The sequence below is a fragment of the Pongo abelii genome, chromosome 9, assembly GCF_028885655.2.
Source record: "Pongo abelii isolate AG06213 chromosome 9, NHGRI_mPonAbe1-v2.0_pri, whole genome shotgun sequence".
In the NCBI taxonomy this organism is placed as follows: domain Eukaryota; kingdom Metazoa; phylum Chordata; class Mammalia; order Primates; family Hominidae; genus Pongo; species Pongo abelii.
In genome coordinates, this window is record NC_071994.2 from 60,174,918 (window position 1) to 60,187,164 (window position 12,247).

Here is a 12,247-nt window from a genome sequence, read left to right on the forward strand (position 1 = left end):
ATGTTATTCCTAATGTCACAGGCGGTGTACACCATGTGTGTAAACCGCCTGTGATATTATTAATAATATCCTAAGGGGATGTTTCTTTTAATGTCACAAAGGGTGTACAAAATGTCACAGAAGTGTAAACCTTGTGATGTTATCTGTAATATCCTAGAAGGATGTTACTCCTAATGTCACAGGGGGTGTACACCCTTTGATATTATTTGTAATCTCATAGGGAGATATTACTTCAAATATGACAGTGGATTTGCACACATGGCATATACCCTGTGATATTATTCATAATATCCTAGGGAGATACAACTCCTAATATCACAGTGGGTATACCCTGTGTGTGTACACCCTTGATATTAGTCTTAATATCCAGGGTAAATATTACTCCTAGTATCACAGTGTATGCACACCCTGTGATATTTTTCATAATATTTTAGGGAGATATTGCTTCTAATATCACAGTGGGTGTACCCCATGTGTACACTCTGTGATAGTATTTTTTATATCCTAGGGAGATATTACTCCTAATATCACAGTGGGTGTTCACCCTGTGATATTATTGATATTTGACCTTGCTGCCTTTTTTTTTTTTTTTTTTTTTTTTGAGACAGAGTTTTGCTCTTGTTGCCCAGGCTGGAGTGCAATGGCGTGATCTCGGCTCACCGCAACCTCCACCTCCCAGGTTCAAGCGATTATCCTGCCTCAGCCTCCCTAGTAGCTGGGATTACAGGCATGTGCCACCACGCCTGGCTAATTTTGTATTTTTAGTAGAGATAGGGTTTCTCCATGCTGGTCAGGCTGGTCTTGAACTCCCGACTTCAGGTGATCCACCCGCCTCGGCCTCCCAAAGTGCTGGGATTACAGGCATGAGCCACCGCGCCCGGCCAGATCTTGCTGCCTTTTTTAACCCACACTACAAAAGGAATGGCACAGATAATAAGATATTGAGATTAGACTGTTCTGCCGTGCGGCCGCCGCAGGACACTTTTAATATCCCTGTTTCTCATAGATGAAGGGGTTCAGCATGGGGGTGACCACCGTGTACATCACTGAGGCCACTGCACCCTTTCTGGGGGAAGACGACACATCTGAACTGAGGTACCCTCCAACGCCTGTTCCATAAAATAAGCAAACAACTGACAGGTAAGACCCACAGGTGGAGAAGGCTTCATAGTTCCCACCTGATGATGAAACTCTCAGAATGGAGGAAACAATTTTATAGTAAGAGAAAAGGATCCCCGAGGTGGGAAGAAAACCAAATATGGCAGCAGGGAAATACATGACTATGTTATTGGTGAAGCTGTCACAACACGCAAGGTGGGGGAGTTGAGAAGGGTCAAAGAAGAAATTAGGAATTTCCACATCCTTGAAGCAGGTAATTTGCAAGGCAATCAAATTGTGCAGCTGGGAGTCTAAAAGACTGAGAAAACAAGACAACAGAACTAGAAAGCCACAGAAACATGGGTTCATGATGGCTGAATAATATAGAGGGTGACAGATCGCTACAAACCGGTCAGAGGACCATCACACTCAGGAGCGTGTCTTTCTTCCATGCCTCCAAAAACGGCAAAAAGAGACATCTGAGTCAGGCAGCCCGCATAGGAGATGACTCTGTTGTGAGATTGGATGTCCACAATCATCTTGGGGACCGTGGTGGAGGTGAAACCGATGTCAGGCAAGGACAGGTTGGAGAGGAAGAAGTACATGGGGGTGTGGAGGTGGGAGTCCGGGCTGACGGCTAGGATGATGAGCAGGTTCCCCAGCACCATGACCAGGCACATGGACAGGAACAGCCCAGCGAGGACCGGCTGTAGTTCTGGATCCTCTGAGAGTTCTAGGACGAGGAATATTGAGACATCTGTTAGATTCTGTGGGTCTGTATAGTTTGGACACCTTTGGCCTAGAAAAGAGGGTTGAAAAATTGGAAACAAGCACACCAACACCCAGCACTGTGTGTGCATTTTGGATATAAGCAATTCACAAGTAATGTTTTCAGATTTCAGAGCAATCCACACTCAGCAATATTTTGCAGTTGTGACAAACTCAATTGTCTTATTATTCTTTCATCATTGATTTTTGTGTTATTCACTTCTTGCTGTACACACCTGCCTTAGAGACACTAGATTCCAGAATGTTCCGAGAACCAGATCATCATATATAACAAATTCGTAATTGCTAGAAAATACAGTCTATCTTTTCAGAAGAAAAACATGTAATAAAAACATTCTCTTCACTTTAAGAAAAAGTTTATCCTAATTAAAGGAAATTAAGAACTCAAATATTTTATTTTATTCTAATAGAATGCCACAAATTCCCTTGATTTAGAACATCTATAAACACTGCATAACAGCTGAGACCATGCCATCTAAAAATGAAATTAAAGTTGATAGTTCATAAGCAGAAAATATTTCCACATGCCAGTTATGGTCTAGTGATCATTATGTTTTCTGACTTTCCTCCTTCAAAAGAGTAATTACTTACTCAAATAGGTGGATCTTGTTTAAAAATTCATGTAAGACATAACTCCTGTCCTTAGCTTAGGCGGACTTAGAGTTTTCTTTCTCTTTTTCTTTCTTTTTTTTTTTAATTATACTTTAAGTTCTAGGGTACATGTGCACAATGTGCAGGTTTGTTACATAGGTATACATGTGCCATGTTGGTATGCGGCACCCATTAACTCATCGTTTATATTAGGTATATCTCCTAATGCTATCCCTCCCCGCTCCCCCCACCTGGACTTAGAGTTTTCATAAGAAAGTTTGGCCGGACGCGGTGGCTCACGCCTGTAATCCCAGCACTTTGGGAGGCCGAGGAGGGTGGATCATGAGGTCCAGAGATCAAGACCATCCTGGCCAACATGGTGAAAACCCGCCTCGACTAAAAACACAAAAAATTCGCCAGGCGTGGTGGCGCGTGCCTGTAGTCCCAGCTACTTGGGAGGCTGAGGCAGGAGAATGGCTTGAACCCGGGAGGCAGAGGCTACAGTGAGCCGAGATCATGCCACTGCACTCCAGCCTGGGCAACAAGAGTAAAACTCTGTCTCAAAAAAAAAAAAAAAAGGAATCAAGCATGTCGAAGTCACACTGATCACAGCCAATTTTTGTGAACCAAGGAAGGGTCTATTCAATAATTAACATAGATTTTTACTTTTGCTAACTCCTGTGTGCCAAGCAAGATATAGGCTCTGGGGAATCAGAAACAAAAGAGACTCACTTGTTCCTCTCACAATACTCAGTACTTACTTAGATAAGGACAAAATAAAATGTCCTGTCTGGAATGCAGGGAAACCAGAACTTCAGGTCAGGGGATATTTCCATTGAATTGCATAGAGATGAAGCTTAAAATATTAACGAATGTATCTAAAATTCACTTTGCCTTTACTTTATGCATCCATCACACAGAGATCATGCAGCGGGCACCCACGATCAGTTTAATCATTGCTCACTTCCATTGGATCAACTAGAAATCAACTCAGATGAGAGTGCTGAGTCTCAGAGGATGGACATCTCACCCCTTGCCATACAGATAAGCAGAAAAGGTGGTATTCAAAATTAATGACCAGTCTCTAAGTCCCAGGTACTAAACGTCATGGTCTTCCAACTCTCAAGAAGTTTTTTTTTTTTTTTTTTTTTTTTGAGATGGAGTCTTGCTTTGTTGCCCAGGCTGGAGTGCAGTGGAGTGATCTCGGCTCACTGTAACCTCTGCATCCCAGGTTCAAGTTATTCTCCTGCCTCAGCCTCCCAAGTAGCTAAGATTACAGGAGCCTGCTGCTACGCCCGGTTAATTTTTTTGTATTTTTAGTAGAGACAGGGTTTCACCATGTTGGCCAGGCTGGTCTCGAACTCCTGACCTTGTGATTCGCCTGCCTCAACCTCCCAAAGTGCTGGGATTACAGGCGTGAGCCACCGTGCCCAGCTTCAAAAAGTTTTAAGCAGAGCTCAGAGGTCTTAACCACAGGCACATCTGAGGAGCATTTTGAAACAGATTCCAGCTTCCTCAATAGGAATGGAAGCCAAACTCTGAATTTATGATTCCTTTGAAGAAGTCGAGAGCTGTAAGGAAAGCCAGGAACAGGGGCAAGGGAGAGATGCGTCCCGAATGATCCTGTGCCAATTCTTTATGGAATCTTTGATGTGATCTCGGCTGCCCTTTCTATACTTGACACAGTGAATGTGGCACCCACTGATCTAGCTGTGGTCTACCAGGAACCCCCAAAGGGAAGGGCACAGTGAGCAAGGGCATCTGCCTGAGTGACAAGGATTTGAGAGGGCGGGTTGGATGCAGGGAGGACTGGCCAAATGCCATGTGTCTGGACTTAGACTGCCTGGTTCAAATGGGACTTCACTCTTTTCGACTTCATGATCTGGTACAACTTATATGAAAATGCATTGCTCCTTTTCTAGTCTGTATAATAATAATTTAATGTGCACTAATAACTGGGAGAAGACCACACAGATGAAATCAAAGAAGCTGCATAGACCACAGAGCTCAGCGCCTGGCATTTAGGAAGCCCCCAGTAAGGGTTCATGATGCCATGGTGTCTGTCATCGTCCTCTTTATCCTCCTCATCACCTTCATAATCTTTTTGTTATGCTTAGGGAATAGTTTAGAGGGACTCATTTGCTGCTATCATGGGTGAGATGTCCATGAAAAGGACAACCAGTGTGGGAGGAAAGCAAAATTTTGAATAAGATTTCTGAGACCCCCACCACAACCAAGAACAGAAACTCCACAGTCTGCTGAGCTGACAGTTTGCACATTGGTCTCTTCCCATCTGCCCACCGCACTCTCCTGTTTGTCCTGAGGATGGGGAAACAAAACAAGGCTCCTGATCGTCCCTCAGCACTCACTGAACTGTGCTTCCCCTCTGCTGGGCCATGACCACGGAGAACAGGTCCACTGTCCTCCCTGTGTGGTGCATGATGGAGGCTCAGACTCTGCCCTCAAGACTGGCAAGAAGACAGGGTCAGACATGAGTCTCCTGATGCACGTGATGGGTGTGGAGCCCACTGGACTGGAACCTCACACTGCAGGGCTGGAGGCACAGACTGAGTACTTAACTATTCTATGGCCTTGGGGGCTCAAGGCATAGAGGTCCTCATTATCCAAATTCACCCAAATTCCCCAATCTCTAAGGATTTCCTCATAATAATGCAGCAAGAAGAAGAGAAAAGTGAATGTCCCTAGAAGCTTTTGGGACTCTTCCTCTAATCAGGAGAAAGCTTGTGTGTATTATTCGCTTCTTTCTTTTCTTTTTAAAGATCGAACTGCTTTAATTTTCATCTTTTATTATGGTAAAATATACCATGTATAAATATTAAAAATTATAAATATATATTATTTCATTTAGAATGGCCAGTATAAACATTTACAATTTCCACTATTTTTAAGTTTACAGTTTAATGACATTAAGTACATTCACATTGTTTAGCAACCATCACTTCCCTCATCTCCAGAACATTTTTATCTTTCAAAATGGACATTGGACTCATTAACCAAACTCTCCATTCCTCTCTCTCCTGCACCCCTGGGGGCCACCATTCTATTTTGCAATTCTATGAGTTTAACTACTCTAGAGACTTGATGTAAGTGGAATCATACTGTGTTTAATTTTTTTTTTTTTTTTTGAGACAAAGTCTTTCTCTGTCGCCCAGGCTGGAATGCAGTGGCGCGATCTCAGCTCACTGCAACTTCCACATCCTGGGTTCAAGCAATTCTCGTGTCTCAGTCTCCTGAGTAGCTGGGATTACAGGCCTGGGCTACCACGCCCAGCTAATTTTTGTATTTTTAGTAGAGACGAGTTTTCGCCATATTGGCCAGGCTGGTCTCAAACTCCTGACCTCAAGTGATCTGCCCGCCTCAGCCTCCCAAAGTGCTGGGATTACAGGTGTGAGCCACTGAGCCCAGTTGTGTTTATCCTTTAGTGATTTATTTATTTCACTGATGATAATGTCTTCAAGGTTCATCCGTGTTGCAGCCTGTGTCAGAAGTGCCTGTTTTTTTCTTTCTTTTTTTTTTTTTTTGATGGAGTCTCACTCTGTCGCCAAGGCTGGAGTGCAGTGGCACAGTCTGGGTTCACTGCAACCTCTGCCTCCCGGGTTCAAGCGATTCTTGTGCCTCAGCCTCCCGAGTAGCTGGGACTACAGGCACATACCACCATGCTCTGCTAATTTTTTGCATTTTCAATAGAGACAGGGTTTCACCATCATGGCCAGGCTGGTCTTGAACTCCTGACCTCAGGTGATCCGCCCACCTTGGCCTCTCAAGATGCTGGGATTACAGGCGTCAGCCACTGCACTGGCCGGAAGTGCCTGCCTTTTTAAGGCTGAATAGCCTTCCATTGTATGAATGAACTGCAGTGCGCTTTTTCATTAGTCTGTCCATGGTCCCTTGGGTTGCTTCCACATTTTGGCTGTTGTGAATGACGCTGCTATGAATATGGGTGTACAAATATCTCTTCCACTCCTGGCTTCTAATTCTAGATGGTAGGTACCCACAAATGCAACTGCGGGATCATCTGATAATTCTCTTTCTAATTTTTCAAGTACACTCCATGCTATTTTCCCTCTTCCTGCACAGTTTTATGTTCCCTCTGATCATGTTTGAGCATTCCTACTTCCCTCTCGTCTCACCATTGCTTGTTTGTTTTTCATATCCATCCTAATGTGCGGTATCACATTATTGGTTTGATTTGCACTTCCCTATGATTAGTGATTTTGAACATCATTTTATATGCTTAGTGGCCATTGGTATACCTTCTTTAGGGACATGTCTACTCAAGTCTTCTGACCATTGTTAATGGGATGCCTTGGGTTTCTTGTTATTTAGTTCTAGCTATTCTTTATATATTATGGATATCAGCCTCTTTTCAGATATATGATTTGCAAATATTTTTCCTAATCCATGGGTTATCTTTTCACTCAGTTCACAGTGTTTTTTGATGCACAAAAGTGTTTCTCATTTAGATGTAATCCAACGAATCTAATTTTCTTTTGTTGCCTATGCTTTTGGTGTCATATCCCAGAAAGAACTGCCCACTCTGATGTCATAAAAGTTTGGCCGATGTTTTCTTTTAGGCATATTATAGTTTTAGCTCTTGGGGTTAGGTCTTTCATCCAGTTTGTGTTAATTTTTACACCTGGTGTGACATAGGGTCCACCTTCATTCTTCTGCACGTGGAAATCAAGTTTCTCCAACACCATTTATTGAAAAGGCTGCTTTTCCACCAATGAACTTTCTTGGCAGTCATGTTAAAAATCATTTGAACATATAGGTGAGAAGTTATTTCTGGGCTCAAAAACAAACAACAACAGACAACAGATAAAGACACAGCATGGGTGGGCACGGTTGCTCATGTCTGTAATCCCAGGACTATGGGATTTGTAATCATAGTGGGTATACAGCCTGTGATATTATTTGTAATATCCTAGGGAGGTATTACTCCTATTATCACAGTGGATGTACACCCTGTGATATTATTTGTAATATCCTAGGGAGATATTACTCCTAATCTCACAGTGGGTGTACACCTTGTGATACTATTTGTAATATCCTAGGGAGATATTACTGTATACCCTGTGATATTTTTGTATTATTTTAGGGAGATGTTTCTCCTAAAGTCAGAGTGGGTGTACACCCTGTAATATTCTTCCTAATATCACAGTGGGTGTACACCATGTGTGATATTTTCTCTAATATCCAGCGGGGAAGAGGAAGATATTGCTTCCAATATCAAAGAAGGTGTACACCCCCCTGTGATATTGTTCCTAATTTCCAGGGAAGGAGAGGATGACATTATTCCTAATATCACTGGGGATGTACAACCCCCCCGCCGTGATATTGTTCTTAATATCCAGGGGTAGAGAGAATGATATTACTCTTAATATCACAGGGGGTGTACACCACCCCTGTGATATTGTTGGTATTATTCCGGGAGGTAGAGGATGATATTACCTCCAATATCGCAGGGGGTGTAAACACCCCCTGTGATATTGTTCCTAATGTCCTGTGAAAGAGAAAATATTACTCCCATTATCACAGGGGGTGTTCACCCCCTATGATACTGCTTCTAATATCCAGGGAAGGAGAGTATAATATTACTCCCAATATCGCAGGGGCTGTACACCTTTTTGTGGTATTGTGTCTAATATCCATGGAAACAGAGGATGATATTACTCCCAGTATTGCAGAGGGTGGACACCCCCCCGGGATATTGTTCCTAATATCCAAACGGGGAGAGGATGATATTACTCCCAATATCGAAGGAAATGTACACCACCCCTGTGATACTGTTCCTAATACCCAGAGAGGAAAAGAATGATATTACTCCCAACAGTGTAGGTAATGTACACCCGCACTGTGATATTTTTCCTAATATCTAGGGGGAGAGAGGATCATATTACTTCCGATATCGCAGGGTGTGTACACCCCCTCTGTGATCTTTTTTTTTTTTTTCTGGTGCTTTTTAAAAATTATTATTATTATTATTATTATACTTTAGGTTTTATGGTACATGTGCGCAATGTGCAGGTAAGTTACATATGTATAGATGTGCCATGCTGGTGCGCTGCACCCACCAACTCGTCATCTAGCATTAGGTATATCTCCCAGTGCTATCCCTCCCCCCTCCCCCCACCCCACAACAGTCCCCGAAGTGTGATGTTCCCCTTCCTGTGTCCATATGTTCTCATTGTTCAATTCCCACCTATGAGTGAGAATATGCGGTGTTTGGTTTTTTGTTCTTGCGATAGTTTACTGAGAATGATGATTTCCAATTTCATCCATGTCATCCAGGTTTGGGGAGGATGACATTACTCCCAATATCGCAGGGGGTGTACACTCCCCCTGTTATCTTGTTAGTAATTTCCCGGGTGGAGAGGATGATATTACTCCCAATATCGCAGGGGTGTACACCCCCCTGTGATTTTTTCCAAATATTCAGGGCGGGAGAGGATAATATTACTCCCAATATTGCAGAAGGTGTACACCCCTCCTGTAATATTGTTCATAGTATCCAGGGAAGAAGAGGATGATACTACTCCCTATATTGCAGAAAGAGTATACTCCTTCTGTGACATCATTTTTAATATCCAAAGGGAGACCGGCTGACATTACTTTCAAAATAGCCGGGGTTTTCCACGTCCCCCGCACCATGATATTGTTCCTAACATCCAGGTGGGCAAAGAATCATGTTACTCCCAATATTGCAGGTGGTGTACAGCCCCCCTGTAATGTTATTCGCAATATCCAGGGAGAGAGAGAAAGATATTACTACCAATATCGTACCAGGTGTACAACCCCCTGTGATTTTGTTTCTAAAAACCATGGGGGAGAGGATGATATTACTTTCAATATCGCGCGGGTGTACACCGCCCCCCTCCCCCCCCGCCGTGATATTGTTCCTAATATCCAGAGGGCGAGAGGATGATATTACTCTCAATATCAAGGGTGGGGGAGAGGAAGATACTACTCATAACATTTCAGGGGGTGTACACCCTCCCCCCGTGATGTTGTTCCTAATATCCAGGGGGAGAGAGGATGATGTTACTCCCAATATCGCACAGGATGTAAACCACCCCTGTGATATTGCTCCTAATATCCAGGGGGAGAGAGAAAGATATGACTCCCAATATCGCAGCAAGTGTACAAGCCCTGTGATTTTGTTTTTAACATCCGGGGGAGGAGAGGATGATATTACTCGCAATATTGCAGGGGGTGTACACACCCCTGTGATACTCTTCCTAATATCCAGAGGGCGAGAGGATGATATTACTCCCAATATCGTAGGGGGTGTACAAAACCCTATGATATTGTTCCTAATATCCAGAGCAAAAGAGGATGATGATATGACTCCCAATATCACAGAGGGTGTACACCCCTCCTGTAATATTGTTCTCAATACCCAGGGAGGGAGAGAATAATATTACATTGCATATCGCAGGGAATGTACACGTTCCCTCTCTGATACTCTTCCTAATATCCAGCGGAGGAAAGGATGATATTACTCCCAATATCGCAGAGGCAGTACACCCCACCTGTGGTATTGTTCCTAATATCCAAGGGGGAAGAGGATGATACTAACTCCCAATATCGCAGGGGTGTACACACCCCCGGTTATATTTCTCCTAATATCTATGGGAGAGAGGATGATATTACAGCAAATGTCGCAGGGGCTATACATGCGCCCTGTGATATTGTTCCTAATATATAGGGGGGAAGAGGATATTACTCCCTGTGTCGCAAAGAAGTGTACACCCACCCTGTGATCTTGTTCCTAAAATCCAAGGAAGAAGAAGATGATATTACTCACAATATTGCAGGGAGTGTACACCCTCCCTGTGATTTAGTTCCTAATATCCTGGGGGTGGGGAGGGAATGATATTACTTTCTATACCGCAGACGGTGTACAGACTTCCTGTGATATTGTTTCTAATATCCATTGCAGGAGACGATGATGTTACTCCCAATATCGAAGGCAGAGTACACCCCCTCTCTGATATTGTTTCTAATATCCAAAGGGGAAGAGGCTGATATTACTCCCAACATCGCAGAAAGTGTACACCTACACTGTGATATTGTTTCTAATATCCAGGGGGAGAGTTGAAGATATTACTCCCAATATCGCAGTAGGTGTACAAACCCCTGTGATTTTGTTCCTAATATTAAGGGGGGGAAGGATGATATTACTCCCAATATCACAGTGGCTGTACACCACGTTTGTGATATTGTTCCTAATATCCAGAGGGCAAAAAGATGCTATTACTCCAATATCACAGAAAGTGCACACCCCCACCCCCGGTGATATTGTTCGTAATATCTAGGGGGGAAGAGAATAAGTCCCAATAGCAGAGCAGGTGTACATTCACCCTGTGATATTGTTCCTAATATACAGGGTGGGGAAGAATGTTATTACTCCCAATATCATATGGGGTGTACATCTCCCCTGTGATATTGTTTCTCATATCCATGGGGTGAGAGGATGACATTACTCCAAATATCACAGGGGTTGTGCGAGACGGTGATATTACTCCAAATATCACAAGGATTGTACACACCCCCTCTGACATTGTTGCTAATATCAAGGAGGGAAGAGGATAATATTACTTCCAATATTGCTGGTCGTGTATAACCCACCTGTAATATTGATTCTAATATCCAAAGGGGGAGAGGATAATATTACTTTCAATATCGCATGGGTTCTACACCACCCTGTGGTATTGTTCCTAATATCCAGGGGAAAAAAGGATGATATTACTCCCAATATCGCAGTGGGTGTACATTACCCCTGTGTTACTGTTTCTAATATCCAGGGGAGGAGAGGTTAACATCACCCCAAATCTGGCAGGTGGTTTGACGTCCCTTGTGGTATTGTTTTTAATATCCAGAGGGGAGACAATAATACTACCCTCAATATCACAGGAAATGTACATCCCCCTGTGATATTGCTGCTAATATCCAGGGGTAGAGAGAATGATATTACTCCCAATATCATAAAAGTGTACATACCCTCGTGATATTGTTCTTAATATCTGGAAGGCAAATATGATATTACTCCCAATTTCAAAGGGGGAATACACACCCCTGTGATATTGTTCCCAATATGCAGTGGGGGAGAGGATGATATTACCTTCAATATCGCAGGAGGTGTACACCCCTCTGTGATATTGTTCATAATGTTCAATGGGAAAGATAATATTACTGGAAATATCATTAATATACTGTGTGTCCACCCTCCTGCGATGTGGTTCATAATATTCAGGCAGGGAGAGGGGTGATATTACTCTCCATATCACAGGGGTGTCTACCCCCCTGCGATGTGGTTCATAATATCCAGGGGGGTAGAGAGGGGTGATGTTACTCTCCATATCGCAGGGGGTGTCCACCCCCTGTCTTGTAGGTAACAGAACAATGGGTTTTCTCTTCTCATCCATTCAGCCACTCTTTGTCTTTTGATTGGAGAGTTGAGTCCACTTACATTCAATGTTATTACTGATAAGTAAGGACTTACTCCTGCCATTTTGTTATTTGTTTTCTGATTGGTGGTCTTCTCTTCCTTCTTACCTTCCTGTCTTCCTTTAGTGAAGGTGATTTTCTCTGGTGATATGATTTTGTTTATTACTTTGTATTTTTTGTGGATCCACTGTATGTTTTTTGGTTTGAAGTCACCATGAGGCTTGCAAATGCTATCTTGTAACCCATTATTTTAACCTGATAACAACATAATACTGTTTACCTAAACAAACAAATATGC

The 12,247-nt window shown here is 43.0% G+C and overlaps 1 pseudogene; it reads right to left on the reverse strand.

The window, feature by feature from the left end:
* Window positions 1-593: 593 nt before the first annotated feature.
* Window positions 594-12,247, reverse strand: part of LOC100434312 (olfactory receptor 7E24-like) — a 35,718-nt pseudogene continuing 24,064 nt past the window's right edge.